Here is a 19,776-nt window from a genome sequence, read left to right as displayed (position 1 = left end):
TCACTCCCCACACTTTTCTGTTTATAATTCTCCATAAAACCTTTCACCTCCTGATGTGCTATGTCTTTTATTTTATTTTGTTTAGTATCTGCTTTTCCTTACTAAGATGTCAGCAAGATGAGAATAGGGACTTTCTGCCTTTTTTGCTCTGTCTCTAACTCAAGCACATTTTGTTATTTATCACTTTAGAGGAGAAGCTATTTACCTTCTTATGATGCTCTCTCTCTCATTGAGATCATGTGGCCACCCCAGTAACTCAAAGTGTGACTTTCTGGGTTTTTTCAACTATTGTAACAAAAAGTTGGTGCACATTGCCTAACGAAGGGAAATTATTTGTGACTGAAGATACTGATTGTGGAGACCCCAGCTTAATTACATGAGAGGAAAACTCCTTGAGACTTTTCTCAGCTTTTCACTGAGGAGTGTCATTATTTTGGTAACGTTGGTAGTAATGCCCCCATTTTATTTGTGGTTATAATTTTTTGTGTTTATTTCCTTTTTCTTTTCTTTTTTTTTTTTTTCCTTTTAGTAAATCTAGCTAGGTCTTTGTCAAATTTGTTGATCTGTTATTTTTTCTATTTTATGTTTTTTGCCTCTGTTCAAATATTATTTTTTTTTTCATTTATAAATTTGCTTTAAGTGAGCAAAGATCTTTGTCATTGGACAAATAATCCATTTCTTCATTAGAATAGCTCTACAAACTCACGTTTGCAACAAAACAAACCATTATCCATCAAGACACCAGAAAAAAAGAATGCAGAGACTTAAGAATACTTGCTTATCTTGAGCTCTAGTAGCAGAAGCAGGACTGTTCTTGTAATGCTCCTAACAATAATCATGCTGTTTTAAGCAATAGGATGCTGAGGAGTGTGGGAATCTGATGAACGGGATTTCAAAAACTCCTCAAGTTGTTTCATCTTCTCAGCTTGGGCACAATGTTCTCCGTGCCATGATGCCAGGCTCAGGAGCATGCTCTTCACCTGATTCTGTACCCGGGGCTGGCTGAAGACGGTGACTTCCACGAGGTTCCTGGAGCTCGTTATGTCCACCATCAGCAGGGCCTGACTCATCCATTCCATTTCTGGAATTAGGGCTCGGTCTGGGCAAAGATCGCATCTGCCAGCCACACCTCCAGGTAGAACACCAAAGGGTCGCTCAGTTCCTGCACCACGGCCGGATGCGAATCCGAGGTGGCGGGAGCGGTCACCTAAGCAGCCTCTCCAGTGAGTAGACCTGAGTCCCTTTGTCCTGCTCGGCCTCAGCAGCACCAGCGTCGTCGACCATACTGGGACCTGCACCCCGAAGAGGAAGAAAGCACTCTCAGTCGCTATGGCGAGAGTTCATCCGGTTATTATTTTCTTCTGTTAGCTCTGGGTTTAGGTAGCTCCTCTACTTAAATTTTCTAGGTATTTAAAGTGTAATATTATGTTATTGATTTGAGTTATTTCTTTTTTAATGTAGCCACTTAACCTATTAATTTCCGTCTGAGCACTTTTTGCCGTACTCCATAGGTTTAGCAAACATATTATGCTTTTGTTTTTACTTGTTTTCAAGTATTTGCCAACTTCCGTTGTGATTTATAATTATTTTATGCACTTGTGTTTTAAATTCTGTAGAAAACAAAAAGAGGTGTTGCTGAACAAAATTACAAGTATACTGGGTTTTAAGTATTGACCTATATAGTTATGCTTTCTGGAGATTTTTATTTTATCATATGGCTTTGAGTCATTGTCTAATGTTTTAACATTTTGGCATAAAGCATTCCCTTTAACATTTCTTAAAGGGAAAGTAAACTAGTGATAAACTTCAACTTTTGTTTATGTGCAAATGTCTTTATTTCTTACTCATATTTAAGGACCATTTTGGCACATATGGAATTATTGGTTGACGGGTTCATTTTTTTTTTTTTTTAAACACTTTAGAAATGTCATTCTACTCTTGTGGTCTCCTTAGTTTCTAATGAAAAATCTGTTGTAATCTCATTGAGGATCCCTTGTACATGTCAAATCACTTCTCCGTTTTTCTTTGATTTCAAAATTTCGTTAAAATGGGGTTCTTTGTGGATCTCTTTGAATTTGTTTGTTGAGTTTGTTGAGCTTCTTGAATGTGTAGATAAATATGTGTCTTTTAACAAATTAGGGGATCTTTCAGCTCTTATTTCTTCAAATATTTTATTCTACCCACTTCTCATCTCCCCTTTTTGTGATTCTCATTATACATATGTTAATACATGTGATGTTTTTCAATAGGTCTCTTAGGCTGTATTGAATTTTTTTAATTGTTTTTTTTTGTTTGTTTGTTTGTTTATTTGTGCCTCTCGGACTAAAAATTTTAATTGACCAATTTTACTGGCTTTTTTATTGTCCTATTATCAAATTTTTCTTTGAAACCCTCTAGTGTGTTTTTCATTTCACTTGTTCTACACTCTGCTACACAACTTTTTTTGGTGTCTTTTAATGTCTTTCTCTTTATTTATATACTACCTTTCTCCATACATCATTCCCTTGGTTTCCTCTAGCTCTTTGTGGTTTTTTTCTAATCTACTTCAGCATATTTAAGACAGTCTTATTCTACTAAATCCTATGTCTGGGTTTTCTCAGAGACAATTTCTGTTAAAACTTCTGTGAATAGAAATCCTTTCTTGTTTCTTCCACGTTTTATATTTTTTGTTTAAAATTGGACATTTTGACTATTATAAGGTGGTAAGACTGTGAATTACATTGTTCTCCCTACTCAAAGGAACTTAGGTTGATTCAATACATTGCTATTGTCAATAATACTGCAATGAACCTGGGAGTGCAGATATCTCTTCAACATATTGATTTTATTTCCTTTTGGCATATACCCAGATGTGGAACTGCTGGATCATATGGTGGTTCTATTTTTAATATTTTGAGGGACCCTATTATATTTCATTATGTCTATACTAATTTATATTTTCACCAACAGTACACGAGTTCACTTTTCTCCACACCCTTACTACACTTATTATCCTTCATACGTTTGATACTAGTCATTCTAACAGATATTACATTGTGGTTTGAATTTGTATTTCCTGATAATTAGTGATGTTGCACATTTTTTCATGAACTTTTGGCTATTTGTATGTTTTCTTTTGAGAAATATATATTCAGGTTCTTTGTCCATTTATAATCTGGTTATTTGTTTTCTTATAATTAAGTTACTTGAGTTCCTTATATATTTTGGATATTAGCCCTTTATCATATGTATGGTTTGCAAATATTTTATTTTGTAGGCATTATTCTTTTTACTTTAAAAGAACTTAAACTGTCTTTCTTTGAAGGTGACATGACATTATATATAGAAAAATTTGAAGACTTTAGCAAAAATTGTTAGAACTAACAAACAAATTTGGTAAAGTTGCAGGATACAAAATCAATTTACAAAGATCAGAAGTGTCTTAGTCTCTCTTCTTTTGCTGTAACAGACCACCGAAGAGTGGATAATTTATAGAGAAAAAAATTTTCTTAGTGCTCTGGAACCTGGGAAGTTCAAGAGCATGGTGCTAGCATCTGGTGAAGGCCTTCATGTTGTTTTGTAACATGGTGGAGGGCATCACATGGTGAGGGGTCAAGAGCATGCCAGCTCAGGTCTCTCTTCTCTCTTCCACTTGCATCATGGGGGCCCCATCTTGATGACCTAATCTAGTGCTAATTACCTCCTAAAAGTCCCATCTTTAAATACCATCAGTGTATAAATTCAGGGATTTAAGTTTCCAACACATAAATTTTGGGAGACACACTCAGACCATAGCAAGTAGCATTTCTATACACTAACAACCAACTATCAAAAAAATTAATCAAGAAAACAATTTCATTTGCAATAGCTTCAAAAAGATTAAAATACTTAAAACTAAATTTAACCAAGGAAGTAAAAAATGTGTACACTGAAAACTATAAAACATTGATGAAACAAACTGATAAAGACACAAATAAATGGAAAAATATAAGATGCTCATGGATTGGAGAAAGTAATATTGTAAACATTTCCATATTTCTCAAGGCATTCAATGCAATTCCTATAGAAGCTCCAATTATATTTTTCTCAAAATTAAAAAAGGAATCCTAAAATTTGTATGAAACCATGAAAGAGCCCAGATAGCCAAAGCAATCTTGAACAAAAATAACAAAGCTGGAGGCATTATACTACCTGGTTTCAAAATATATTATAAAACTACAATAATCAAACAGCATGGCACTAGATAAAAGATAGAAATATAGCAATGGAACTGAATAAAGAGTCCAAAAATAAATCCATTTATCTTATTTTGGTGAGCAACAGGCAAAATTTTTACCAGTAGGATCTAACTTTTATTATTTTATCAATACATTTTTATCTAAAGATAATTTTTAATCTAACTGAAGGCATTTTGTAGTAGGCCATATGGGGGCAGGTTAGATGACTGTGAATATGGAATTTTTGTGGATTTATAGTTCATGAGTAAGAACCAATGGGAAATACCATATATTTCTGCAATTGACTGCTCTGCAATTAGTCTAGTAGGAAACACAGGAGATAAAAAACAAACAAATAAATGTATAGTGAAAAATTAAATCAATGGCCTGAAGGAGAAGTAAAGTTCTATTCAAAACAACAAGGAGGAGTGGGAATGATTAGTTAGGTAGAAGTTTAAAGAAGGAATCTCTGAATTGACAATTTAAACCAAAACAGAAGCATAATGAGTATGGGGTGAAAATATATGTTTGGATATGGGTGGACATAAAGAGTAACAACAGTGTTCAGTGCTTGATTAACAGCAGTGCTTGATTTTGTTTATGTAGTTCTGAGAGTCTATGTTAAGGATTAATCCCTGGATATTTAGTGGAGCCATTACATAAGATTGGAGACTAGGAATATTTATTGGGTAGGTGGAAGTTAATAAATTCACTTTGAGATAATTTTATTTTAGGTGCCTATAACACACGCAGGCAGGACGCTGGGAAGAACACTAGGAAGAGTGAACAGATAGTTTAAAAGCAGTCAGGAGCCTGAGAGATGTCAAAAACGCTTAGGACAAGTAATAATCCCAAAAGGAGGTCATGGTCCAATTCTGCTTTTATTCCATGTGAAATAAAAATACAGAAACACTCATTAGATTTAATTATGGGGAGATACTGTGATCTACTCAAGTTTTATTAATATGGAGACCATTGGTGTTAACAGTAAATCTTAGGTGTAGAGGATGTGAGGAGATTTTAATTAAATGTGTGCTAATGTTTTCAGGTTCATTGTGGGGAGGGAAGAAAGGCTTGTGGCAGGAACTACAGGTAATTGGTTAAGGGGAGGTTTTTGTTTCAATAATGAGGAGATTTAATGAGTTAAAGTGGTTCCATGGGGAAGGATGAGGTGGTTGCCTTTAGGGGGATTAAATTTGTAATCAATAATAGCATACTCTCTAGAGAGCAGGAAGGAAATGACATAATTAGACTGAACCAAAGAAACCAAATAACTTTTCAATTTAAATAGGAGGTGAGTCACTAATGGTTAAGAATGCAGGGATGTTGCAGCCTTAGTGGCAATGAGCCAAAATATTTCTTCTGCTTACCTAAAGCAACAGTGTATTAGGAGTACATCAAATTTGTGGAAAGTGAGGAAGAATGTGAGAATTTATAAGATTCAAAAGGGGGAAGGCCTGAAATATGAAGCGTGAAAGAATGAATGAATGATCAAGGCACAGGAAGATACCAAATAATTTTGGAAGTCATTGGGAGACTTCTGACACTGCAATTACAACTGGTCAATGTCCCAATCATGTGCCGTGACAGATGCACAGTAGGAAGGGTAATATGTGAGTCATCTGAAATTAGGGTCTTGATCATCAGATGTGGTGAAAGGTTGGAGGAACATGATAATTTTGTTCCTGCTCTGTGTACATTTGAGTGAAACATCTGTAAAATTGAGGAGAGAAAGGGGCTAGTGTTTGAGAGATGAAGATTCTCCTGAGTAGGAGAACATGGGCATGAGGAGTGATAGGCCACACAACAATAATTTTCTTAGCTTTTTTTCTACTATTTACTGTTAAAGCTTCCTAAGCCTACAGATTTTTTCCCAGGGAGTCCAGAAGACTAAGGAGTGGCTGGAAAAGGCTAACATGTAGGTCCACATGCAGATTTGGAGCAAGTCACAGAGTTATTGCAGTGGAAATGTAATACACTTGTCCTCATGTAATTTAGTCATGCTTTCAAGAAACATTCTTTGTGTGACTACTAGGTAACAGGTATTGGAGATACAGCAGGTACACAATAGAAAAGAATATCTGCCCTAATACAGTTTACAATCCAGTGAGAAAAGAGAAGCAATACACAAACAATGGGTCTTTGCATGTCAAATGCTAATGAAGCTGTAAAGAGAAATGAGGCAGGAAGGTGGTTGGGGGTGGTGATGTGTGGAGGGGTCATCCCTGTTCTTAATGGGGTCATCCCTGTTCTACAAGGGATCTGGGAATACCTCTTTGACAAGGTGACATTTGAACAGAGGCCTGAAGGAAGGACGGAGTCCACCATGTGGTTGTCAGGGGCAGGCATTCAAGGCAGAAGAAACAGCAAATGTAAAGCCCTGAGGCAGGAGCATCTCAATACATAGGAGGAGCAGCTAGGAGGCCTATAAGGCTGGAGGGGAGTGAGCAAGTGCCCAGCAGCCGGTTAGATCAAAGAGGTCACCAGGGGTTATGTCATGGAGGACCTCATGGGGGATGTGCACATTGTGGCTTGGACTCTGAGTGCAAAGCTGTTGTGGTTTGAGCGAAGGAGTGACCTCACTGGTCACTCTGGTGCTGGATGGGGAACCGACTGCAGGGGTGAGGGCAGGAGAAGGTGATTGTTAGGAGGTACCACAGTCATCCTGCGAAGAGGTGATGATGGAGCTCACCAGGTAGAAAAGGTGGAGACAAGAAGTGGTCAGTTGTGGGCATATTCTGAAGCTAGGGATGGGGGCTTTGCTGAGGGGATGGAGATATAGAGAGAAGAGGGGAAGTCAAGAAATGCTACAAAGCTGTGGCATCTACACCTGTCAGGATGGAGTTGTTATTACAGAAAAAGGGGAGACCAAGAGCAGGTTTGGGGGAGAAGGTTTGGAGAAGTCTAGAGTTTGGTTTTGGCACATGAGACACCCACATGGAGATTGCATGGGCACAGCTGTGGTGGGAGTGAATCTGGATTATAAAGTTTGATGTGGATAAATAAAGGTAAATATCATGACAGTGTCAATGGTATTTAAAGCCAAGATACTGGACAAGGTCAGCAAGGGGGTGAGTTGCTAAAGAAAAAGTGGTTCAAGAACAAAGTCCTGGAGAAAAACACAGACCAGCCTCAGAGATAGAAAGGCTAATGAGGTCAGAGGTAAAAAAAAAAAAAAAAAAATACAGAAGAATATGGCAAACTGGAAGCTAAATGATAGAAGTATTTCATGAAGAAGAGGAACAGACTATGTCAAATTCAGCTAGTAAAGTTAGGTCTTTTGGGGGGAATGAGAATGTACTAAAATTGGGTAGTGGTGGTAGTGGCAAAATGCTGTACATTTCCAAAACAATCAAAGAATTGTCTATTTAAATGGACATGTATTTTAGGACATGTAAATTATACCTCAATAAAACTGTTTTAAAAAACTTAGTATATTACTACCCGGCATTTCTACTCTCAGATACTCACTCAAGGAAAATAAAAATATATGTTTATAAAAAAGATATGTGCATGAATGTTCATAGTATCTTCATCCCTAAATCCCCCACAATTAAAACAACCTAAATATCCATTAAGAAGAAAACTAATATTTTGTGACTTTATTCATACAAATTAGCCATAAAAAGAGTAAACTGCTTAGCCACACACACAAAAAATGGACAGATAAATAAAATATTATTTTGAGCAAAAAGGCAGTCATCAAAGTATACATCATGATTGATTTTATTTTCATGTATTTGAAAAACTGGCCAAACTGATGTATGTTAATTCAAATGAAAGGTAGGTTGTATATGGTGGGGTGGGTGGGCACTGATTGAAAAGTTACAAGCGGGTGTACTTCCTGTATTAATGGCCATAATTCATATACTGACAAGCCTATTGGATGCTGTAGGGGATATAAAATTCTAAATATGTGTTAAGTCATAAACTTAAGATTGACACATTTCACTATCTTTTAATTTTGTATTTATATAAGAAGGATAAGAGGTAAAGAACTAGACAGTAATGGAGACAAGCATATTTTTATTTACAAATATCCTGCCACCACAAACCCTATAACTGACCAATCCAGGATGCCAGATGCTGGTTGGGTTCCAGGTGGAATGTTGGCATGTTGTCCAGGGTTTGTTGTGGCTGTTGGATCCAGGGTTACTGAACAGAGTCCTATGGTGGCTGCAGTGTCATAAAGAAGCTGCCATCCTCTGTGGAGCCTGGCTTTAGGCTTATCGTTGGGAAGGCGAGTGAGGTGGGGGTGGAGCTGCTGCCCAGTGACCTGAGTCCACAACTACATTTCCACAGCCTCCGAAGGAAAACTGGTGCTTCCACCTGTCTTCAGCTCATTGGTAGGTCTCTTATTTTTGTTAAGTTGTTCAATCTGTTAGAAGTCGACTTTACGTAAGATTTAAAAAGCTCTCAGAAACTCTGACTGCACAGATTGAGGAGAATTGCCAATGTATTAAAAAGCTTAGCGCTGCTAAAGTGGAGTGTGCAGAGACTGAGTAATCTTTAGGGGATCCCAGGCAAGAGAAAGAGTCTTTAAATATACCCATCCTTACAGATGCTTACAGAAAGGTAAAGAGCACCCACTCAATACTGATGAATTAATTAACTTCCGTGGTTCAAGAACTAAAGCAAGAGAGATCTCAAGTCTTTAAACAAGAAAGGGTAACGGCAGAGATGCTAAAAATGCTGGAGTCTCTAGAAGAGGTTATGAGAATCGCCACATCACAAGGAGCTTTTCCAGACCTGCCAGAAGGCCAAGAGCCAAGCCCTGATGGTCCTTCCCCAGGAGTGGGCCTGGGTCCTAAGACAGAGTTGTCCCCTCCCCTCCACTCAGGCTTCCTGATCTGCCAGGCTGTGTTTACCCATCTCAAGTACATCTGAAGGTCATTGAGGCCAGTGGATCCAGGGGAGCCCCTCTCCGGGCTGGACACCACAGCAGTCAGTTCCTTTATGGTCAATTCCTGTCAATCTAAAAGATATTGGACTTCTGGAACACGCCAAGAAATGCGGAACTTTTTTTCTCCTCACAAAAAGTTTGAATTCTCTCTCATTAGTAGTAAAAGAAATGCTTGTCTTAAGAGAATTTTATTCAAATTTAATCTTTATTAAATTACACTTCCCAAGACAATGTCTTGTAAATATAATTTATGTATTTTATGTTAACTATATTTTATATAAACATTGTATTATAATTTGAAAATATGTGCAGTTTAGCAACAAAGATTTTTTTTTTTTGACGGCTCACCAGTATGGGGAACTAAACCATCAATGAAGAATTTTAATAGCCAATAGTAATTTTTGTCTAGTTATATTTTCAACAGTCATAAGTTATAAGTCATAGCAACTTTTTTCTTTAGTATGTACTCATTTGAAAATAAGAAGATAATGTATTTTTCTGTATGGACTTTGACAAAGAAAGTAGTATTGGTTTGGTTCACCTGAAATGGAGCTGACAGGCTATCTCAGCTTGAACTTCATGTATGTCTTAACTGAGAACACCCTGAAACAAGCTGGGCTTAAAGCTGCCTCCATACATTTTAAGTTTGGCCTATAGGTTTCTCTGTATATAATGAAATGTAATCCAACTTGAAACGTAAACAGATCGTACCCTAACATGGAAGTACAATCTTATAACAAGTGGAAGAGTCTCAGCCAATCAGAGGCTGAAAACTGCCAAAACATGACCACTCAAGGCAAATTCCAACTGCAACCAATCAGGTTGTTTCTGTATGTGACTTTTCTCTGGCTATAAATATGATCTGCACATGTGGTGGGGTGGAGCACAAGTTAAATAGCGTGGTTACAGAGATAATTATAATATTTAATATTTACATTCTATTATATTAACAGCTAAATATTTTTTTAAAACAAAATTAATTGCCTAGAGATTGGTTTTCTTCACTGCAAGAAGGGTGCGGTGAGTTTTCTGACCAGGAAGAAATCCCCAAGGGACAATTTGGAGAACCTCCGCATCGCTGCCCTTCATCCCCTCTCTCACTCACCAGCTAACACTCCTCACTGGAAAGCTTCAAGGAGTTTCTTAATCAGGGGTCAAATCCCAAGGGCACAGCCCTTAGGAAAAATGTCTTTCAAGTTACATAATGCCCTTTGCTGCATAAATTACAGTACTTTCAAATAAGAAAAACTGTATATATTTTTTAAATTCATGACTTCCTCCACAGCAGCCAGAGAAAGGCAGTTTCTGAATATGGCTAAGGCTTAGCAACATAAACAGTAAGAAATGTTACCTTCAGAGGCAGAGTTTCAGACCTGGGCCCAAATCCCACTCTAACACTCATACATGTGGGATACATAAAAGTATTACTTTATCTGAACTTCAGTTCCCAGATCTTGTGCAATGGAGGTAATGATATCACCTATTTCATGTAATTCTTGTGAGGATTAAACTGAAAATATATGTGGTGTTTTGTGTCTAGAAATGTGCTAATACAGTAGCCACTAGTTATATGTGGCCATTTGAATCAAATTTAAATTAAAATTAATAAAATTTTAAATTCAGTTCAGTCATACTGGCCATATTCCAGCTATTCAGTAATCGCCATGTGGCTGTAGTTACTGAATTAGACAGCACAGATACAGGATATTTTTATCATCACAGAAATTTTTGGACAGCACTTGAGAATGAAGTAAGTGCTCAATAAATGTTAATTTGGTGTATCTGGCAGTTTTTCTTCCTCCTCACCAATTCCTCTAAGTTCTCAGGCTGCCCAAGATATCTCCTTGTCAGGGGGGAAAGCAGTATTATAAAGTATATCTGTGCTTATCATTTTTTCTCACTCAAGAATATTAGAGTTCTAAAAGAACATTATATGGAGAAAGCAGTGCTTCCACAAAAGCTGTGATGGTGGGGATTTCAGCCACTGTAGTCAGACACTGAACTTAATTATACCAATTAAGTGTTAGAGTGTTGACTCTAACACATTAACACTTACTGAGATAATGAAAAAGAAAAAGGCCTTTTCCTCTGTAGAATTCTTTTCACACCAAGTTTTTCCTGGTTGACATATCTAAAAATAAGTATAAATCATCAACAGTTTTTCCAGACATACTTTAGCCAAGTTAGTATTGGCCACTTGAATAAAATTCTTTGCATTTGGTTTTTTGTTTCTTTGGTTTCATTTACCATTCTTTTTCCAAATGCCACAACTGGAGCTGGGAAACTACCAGAGTGAAAATACTGCTAGGGGTCTAGAAAGTTGCAGGAGTTTTGAATTATAAAAAGCTGAAAATAAGTTCCCTAAGAAGAATTCCAATTTCAGATGATACTTGGGGGTATCTGGTGAAATTATCCTATAGGCACTTGTAGATCTGGGCTTAGATGTTTTGGGTAGATTTCTCTGTAACAGGACATTTGCGGTACTAAATTTCAAAGGATACATGTCTTTGCTTTCAAAACTAAAGTAAAAGAGGCTGGCCGTGTGGTTTAGAAGAAAGATCTAGTACTTTTTAAAAAAACAGTTCTGTTTATAGGTGATATCCATCTAGGTAGTAAGCTTCGCATACGTAAAATGAAAATGTGTGAACATAACTCTAGGCTGTGCTTTTCAAAGTCAAACTGCAAACACAGCAAGTCTGTCCCCATAGCCTTGGTAATATTTGAGTATAAATGATAATAATTTGATATGTTTCTCATGAGTTAAGTCAATTCCTTGCTGGTGACATTTCAGGTTAAATAAATACATAATTCTCTTTGATTTGATTGCATAACATTATGAGATATTGTTTTATAATCATCAGTCCTGGATTACTTCACAGCTAAAGTACTAACAATATTCTTGTTGTGATTTTATCTTTGTTTTCTGTTGTCATATCAACAAGAGAAATTATGGATTTCATTAAACCATAATGCAATGAAAAAACACGGGCCAAAATGCAAGTTTTTTATTCTGCTGATACCGTATTTACTAGCAGTCTAAACACAAAAACTACTGTCTTTTGGAAAGCGTAAATAACACAGGATCATAATTTTGTAAGACAATTCTCAAATTATTTTAGTCACTTTGCCATATTTTTTCTTACTGCAAAATGATCCATATGCCATACACTTTGACATAAAATTTCTACTAAAAAGAAATTTTTCAATTTACTTTACACTTTTGCTATTTTTTAAACAATAGTGAGCACAAATTATGAGCTACAGAGTATTAGCTATTACTGTATTATCCCTTCCACTACATAGAAATTTCATATATTTTACTAATTTTTGATGTAAATTTCCATTCATATTATTTGGGGGATGTGTTCTATAGTGAAGACACATCAGAAAGGCAGAGTGGGCCGGCCTGGTGGCGCACTGCTACAGTGCGCCGCTTGGGAGCGCCGCGGCGCTCCCGCCGAGGGTTCGGATCCCACATACAGACCAGCCGCTCACTGGCTGAGCAAGGTGCGGGCGCAACACCGAGGGTTGCGATCCCGTTGCCGGTCCCAGTCCAGTACGGGCGCGACACTGAGGGTTGCGATCCGTTGCCGGTCACGAAAAAAGACAAAAAGGAAAAAAAAAAAAAAAAAAGAAAGGCAGAGTGGTAAAACATAGCTTACCAATTTTTAAAATGAACAAAAATTCATAGATATCATCTGACTTCTGTACAGAAAATAGCAGCCAATTATCCAGCCCACACTTCCTAATAATGATAATAATGTCACCATAAATGAGCACAGCACCTTAACTGGTACTGGTCAAAATTGTTAAAGTGATAGAAACCACACTGACTTAACCTAAACCCAAAGGAAGAATTTGTTATAAGCGTACAGGTATGTCATATGAATCTGGACTGGAACCAGAAATAGACAGCTGTCAGGAACTAAGAAGTTATCTCTCCTTGTCACTCATCTGTTTTATTTTTCTCTTGGAAGACTGACTTTCCTCTGCTTCTCCATCCATATACTGAATAAAGCTACCTCTAAGCTCCAAAATTATAAATACAGTTTTAGCAACTACAACTCCTTGAAGTTGATATGACAAGCAAACAGAAAGGACATTGTTGGATGGGAAGGGGGGGAGAGGGAGGAGGGAGGGGGGTTTCAGTAATGGGCCACAATAATCAACCTCATTGTATATTGATAAAATAAAATTAAGGAAAAAAAATGAATAAAAAATAAAAATAAAATAAATACAGTTTTAGCTGTCATTTGGTCTCAGCTCTTCATCAAGAGAATCCAACTGGCCTAGCTTGAATCAGGTGTGCACCTAGAGGCCAAAAGCTTGGGCCAGGGCTTAGGGGTTAACCGTTACACAACATTAACATGACTGCCAGTGAGCCCACTCCCATGAAATGGGTTGGAGGGGCGTTGGCATACTCTCACAAGGGAAATAGGCACTGACTTGGACAGAAACCCCCAAAAGGATCAACTGCTATGCTTTGCTCTCTTCAAAATGGTTTCATTTACACAATCTTATTTGATGAGAGGATCCAGTGCCTATACTATACCTATTTAATACGTAGTAGTGATAGTTCTTATTGTAAGGCTAAGATGTTCCAAACTATTCTATTTATGATGTCATCATTGCTAACAAATATATGCCTTCTGCTAATTTTAGTCTTTTTATCACTGGTGATAAATTCCGTCCCAGAAGTTTAAGTTCCGATAATGCTAGTGAGACTTTGATGAAAGAATGGCTTCTGAATACAAAGCTATACAGGACTTCATAAAAACCCTGGCCAAAAAAGAATGAGCAAAACACCCTAATTAAAGCCTATTTTTGTTTAAAAAAAAAAAAAAAAAAAAGGAAAGGTCAGATAGTCATACCTCATAATTTAGCCAAAGATAACTGAACCTATAGAATGTTAGAGTTTTACTATTTTACATGATTTTCTTTAATTTTTTCTTTATTACTGATCAGATTAGTTTCTCGTGCCACTGAAAAAGCTAAAAAGAAATTTGAATAATCAGTGTAATATTCACGTCCAAGGCATATTTATAGCAGTCTATTTGGGCAACTCATTAATATACAGGGATACGTTCTTTTCACCATCTAGCTATAATGGGTTTCAGAACAAATTCTGAAGATCAAGTCTCCTGGTCAGTGAAGAGAAGGTGTCTAGAGAAAATAAGGTTCATTTTTAGACCTGGAAAAAATGAAAGTCTGACAGCTTGGCATTCTGAAGATTGTTTACATCAGCCCGCAAACATCCTCTCATTATTTTAATCTCACACTCTATAAAATACTTTTGGATCCTTTGCCAGCAACATAAAAACAAATTAAAGGGCTGACATAAACTAAATATTCTGAAAGCCCCATCACTGACAGCTTCAGAAACAAAAAACAGATCCTTTGAAACATTTTTCCAAAGGGCAGACAGTACTACCAAGAAAGAGTAAAAAAACAAAAATAGCATAATAGTCTACGAATATAAGAGTGTGGTTCTTCTCACAGCTCCCACACTTCTTCATAACATTCTTATAGTTATTTTCTGTATGTGCATATTTATTAGATTGCAAGCTCTCCTAGGGCACCATGTCTTCTTCATGAGTACACTCCCCAAATTAGTAAACACAGCATGTAATCAGTGTTCCAAAACTTTCTTAAAAGAGCAGCATGTTCTCTGAATATCTGCAAAATTCCTTATTGTTCATAATTCCTGAAAAATGAAATGAACCTTATCTACAGCCAACCTGAAGTTACTCTTTCCTATACACACCTTTCTCTTTATTCCTTTACTCCTGCTGCTCCTCCTGCCTGGAATGCCCTTTCCTAATCTTCCTAAATCTTATCCACCCTTCAGGCCTGTGGCAAATCACCTCTTCTCCTTGAAGCTTTCCCTAATCTCCCCAGCTAGGAGTATTCTTTCTCACTTTTGAAGTTCCATAGCTCTTTACCTAAACCTTCTGATGTCTCTATGTCTATGTCTCTAGCAAACTGTATTACATAAGTGACTATCTCCCCTTCTAAGGAAGAGCAAGTACACAACTATATCTGATAAAATATTTACTAGCAGACTACCGTAAAGTCTATGGTTCCTCATTTTCTTCTGCTGGTAGCACTACCCTGATTTGCCTTTGAGAAACCATCCCTCCCCACTGCTGGGCCATGTGGTTTGGGTGTGATAGAGTCTAAATGACAGCTCCAGAGGTGGGCACATGGCCCAGGACTATTCAATCAGTACACTGCATTGCATCAGTCTCAGGAATTTGTGCAAGGATGAACACGTGACCAGAGACAGTCCAGTGAAATTCATCCTGGGCCCTTTATGGAACTACTGAGAGAGAGAGAAGCCCCTTTTTCATTGGGGTTGCTGAAAAAAGAGGATGTAAGCTCAGTGCTGATGGTTATCTTTCCGCCTGTAGAAGGAGCCTATGTGAATGAAGCCAACACAAAGAAATGTAGGAACCACAAATGGAGAGAGAAAGAGTCATCACGAAGAGGATGTAAGCTCAGTGCTGATGGTTATCTTTCCGCCTGTAGAAGGAGCCTATGTGAATAAAGCCAACACAAAGAAATGTAGGAACCACAAATGGAGAGAGAAAGAGTCATCACAACAGTGTCTAAGATCCTGCCAGGCCTAAAGACAGCCCTAATTTAAAATGAAATTAATTAATTACTTAATTTTTCTGTTTTGCCAAAAAAAAAAACCCTAAAAACTAAAGTCTATGGCTGCTATGGGATAAAACTTCTAATTCAGAATGATCCCAACCCTATTAATGAGGATCTCCTGGTTAGTGAGCACAAAATTACAACTAGATAGGAAAAATAAGTTTTGCTGGTGCATAGTAGTGCTAGGCATCTATAATCAACAATAATTTATTCTATGTTCTCAAATGGGTAGAAGAGAGATCAAATGTTCTCATCACAAAGAAATGACAAAATTTTGTGATAATGAATATACTAATTACCCTGATTTGATTATCACACAGTGTATACATGTATTGAAATATAACTCCGTACCCCATAAATATGTGCAGTCAGTGAGTTTCAAATAAAAAATAAGTTCCTCTAAAAAAACAATGAGTTGGGCCGAGCCCGTGGCACACTAAGGAGAGTGCGGCGCTGGGAGCACAGCAGCGGTCCCGCGGCGGGTTCGGATCCTATATAGGGATGACCGGTGCGCTCACAGCGCTCACTGGCTGAGCGTGGTGTGGCTGGTCTCAAAAAGGACAAAAAAATAAATAAATAAATAAATAAATAAATAAATAAATAAATAAATAAATAAATAAATAAATAAATAAATAAATAAATAAATAAATAAATAAATAAATAAATAAATAAATAAATAAATAAATAAATAAATAAATAAATAAATAAATAAATAAATAAATAAATAAATAAATAAATAAATAAATAAATAAATAAATAAATAAATAAATAAATAAATAAATAAATAAATAAATAAATAAATAAATAAATAAATAAATAAATAAATAAATAAATAAATAAATAAATAAATAAATAAATAAATAAATAAATAAATAAATAAATAAATAAATAAATAAATAAATAAATAAATAAATAAATAAATAAATAAATAAATAAATAAATAAATAAATAAATAAATAAATAAATAAATAAATAAATAAATAAATAAATAAATAAATAAATAAATAAATAAATAAATAAACAATGAGGATCTCTCCCCTTGCATTTGAGCCACCCTTTGAGAGAACAAAGAAGAAAACTCCCAGGCAGACCTGCTGTGTGAACTCCAAGTACTATTCCCACACAAGAGGAACAGCTGAAGCTTCTCTGTTGGCAAGCTGTGCTCCTGTCCTATAACCTTCTGAGTGAATCTAATGCCAAGTGTGGCCAATGACAATACTGTGAGTCAGAACATTTAGTTGAAACTAAAACATGGATGGAATACTCTGGTTTCTCTTCAGAGTGTATAAATCTTTTGCCTTTTACTAAAACGTAGGTGGGTTTTTCAAGTACCCTTTATGGAAATTAAATGAATTAGTATATGTAAAGTGCTTAAACAGTGTCTGGCACATACTAACTCAATAAATGTTAGCTACCGTTGCCCACAGTCAGAAACTGGCAAAGTAGGAATATGAATTTAGGCATGTCTGATTCCAGATCCTGTGCCCCTAACCATTTCATTTTGGTTCTTTTCTGTATTGGATCAACTCCCTATCTTCCCCTCTAAACTTTCTCTCAAAAAACAGTTTTCATATCAGATGTGTACTTCAGTGCAAAATTAAGTGACTTCATTATCTGCTCATAGATGCCCACATTTATAAGCCTGATCTTAGTGTCTGTTCCTTAATCTATTAATTCCAGGTATAACTGTTGTTATAACTATGTGAGGATATGATGATGAACTATGAGTGCAAAGAGTTTCTCTGCTCTAGGAAAACAAAGTAGAACATTCTGAAAAGAAAAAAAAGTCATAAAAAATGTTTTGCCATCGAAGTGGGTATAGGTGAGGAAAGCATAAAAGACTAGGGGGGAAAACAGATTATCTCAGATTGCTTCACTGTCTTTTAGTTTCTGTCCCACTCTAAAGACACCAAAACTAGAACTCAGAATAAGCTTGACATGGAACTCTATTCAACACACACACACACACACACACACACACACACACACACCCCAACTCTTGGCCCTATATGAAAAGACTAGCAAATAAATATGCCATAATCATTTAAAACAAAATGTTTCTCTCTCTCTCCCTCTTCCTGCCCACCCTCCCCTCAATATATATATATATAATTTTTTTTTTTTTTTTTTTTTTTTGTCTTTTTTCATGACCGGCAACGGATCACAACCCTCAGTGTCGCGCCCATACCGGACCGGGACCGGCAACGGGATCGCAACCCTCGGTGTTGCCCCCGCTCCTTGCTCAGCCAGTGAGCGGCCGGTCTGTATGTGGGATCCGAACCCTCACGGGAGCGCCGCCACGCTTCCCAAGCGGCGCACTGTAGCAGTGCACCACCAGGCCGGCCCTATATATATAATTTTTATGAGTTCAATAAGAGGGTTTTGCCTGTGCATATATTAAAGAGTTGCAGAGACTATGAGAAATGGCTTCTAAAGTGAGAGAAACAATGTAGAGATGCAAATGTAAAAATGCAAAGTAACCAATGACATAGGAAACAAGGTCAGGAAAGATCAGAGAAGAGGACATATGAGTGAGTAGAGAAACAGTATGTAGTAATGGCAATGGAGATATAATAATGTGAGGCCCAAGAGGCCCAGAGGCTCAAGTAGCATGGCTTGTTGAAAAAATGTCAATAGAACAAGGAGTTTAAAACAGAGTAGAGCAGCAACAGAGACCAAAGAAATATTAGGTAGGGTCTGGATCCTCAAGGGCCTTTATAAGTCAGAATAGAGAAGGCAGACTTTAACTGAGAGAAAATGGAGCAAACAGTTTTAAGTAGCAGAATGTACTAAACACAAGTCTTCAAATGATCATTTTAGCAGCAGCAGGAAGGGTGATTCGGGGTATGAAGAATGATACACTTGAAGAAAATGACTTCAGTAGTCCAAGTAAGACGAGAACCTCAGACTAAGTAAGAAGGAAGGAAAATGAAAATGTCATGAATGTAGAATCCATAAAAGTTGGCCGGGAAGTACTCAGCTATGGGAGTCTAAAGAGGAGAAGTAATATAGGGAAACCCTTTTGTTTGTTGCTTTGGTGGCACTGTCGATCACCAACATTCTTCCAGTTTATTTTAAAGATCTGTCAATTCAGGTCACTTTGAGCTTAGGGGCCTACAGGGAAGAGAAAGTAGAAACACCCAATAATTAGCTGGATACACATAATTGGAATCATGGAAAAACGTCCGGCTTGGAGACGGGCGATCTAATCCCTTACGGTTGAAGCCACCTGAGTGGGTGTTATTACCAAGGAAGCCCAGAGAAGGTGAGAAAAGAAAAGGGCCAAGAGCAGAACGCTGAGTGACACCCACATTTCAGAGAGTCAGGCAGAACAACAAAAGGAGACCAGGAAGGAAAGATCCGCAAGACAGAACAGCATTCAGGACAGTGGGGCCACAGAAGCTGCACGGGGAGAAGGTTTCCAAAACAAGCAGCCGTACAATCAGCCAGAGAGCTTCGGAGAGGTTGAAATATTCCTCTGGATTCAGGCTGGAAGAATCTTCTGCCAGGGCGGATTGTTTTGTTTGAGGGGGGCGGGAGGGTAAAGGAGATGGGGGGGAGAGAAAACCGATAGGGACCAACCATCTCCATCGGGTAGTGGGACTGCCACCACAAATTCTTTGCCGTGCCCCAGAAACCCTACCACATGTCATCCAACTGCCACGCAAGTTCCAGATCTTTACAAACCGTGGTGTGCATCTCCCCCCGCAGCCCAGAAAGCGCCCCTCCTTCCACTCCAGCAAACGTCTACTAAGCCCTCTAAAGCTCCCTCCCTGATGCTACCACGACAAATTAAACATTTCATTTCATGTTCCCAAAGTTTTGTCCGTACCTTACATGGTTTTGTAAGTATCCGTTGTGCATCTGGCTCCAATCAAATTAAAGAGGGAGCCAGACCAAAAAAAGTCAAGGAAAGCTGAGGGACCAGACGTCCCCACAGGCTACTTGTGAGGAGGCGAGAGGAAAAAAAACAAAACAAAACTACAACTCCCATGAGGCGCTGCGGCCGCGGGACGCACA

At 37.4% G+C, this 19,776-nt stretch overlaps 1 pseudogene; it reads right to left on the bottom strand.

Annotated features, from left to right (window-relative positions):
* Positions 1-602: 602 nt before the first annotated feature.
* On the bottom strand, positions 603-19,694 carry LOC103606124 (annotated as a pseudogene).
* Between the last annotated feature and the right edge of the window lie 82 nt (positions 19,695-19,776).

This window comes from Galeopterus variegatus, unplaced genomic scaffold, assembly GCF_000696425.1.
Source record: "Galeopterus variegatus unplaced genomic scaffold, G_variegatus-3.0.2 Scaffold6324, whole genome shotgun sequence".
Taxonomy (NCBI): Eukaryota; Metazoa; Chordata; class Mammalia; order Dermoptera; family Cynocephalidae; genus Galeopterus; species Galeopterus variegatus.
The sequence above is the reverse complement of the archived record's forward strand: the minus strand, read 5'-3'. Positions and strand labels throughout refer to the sequence as shown.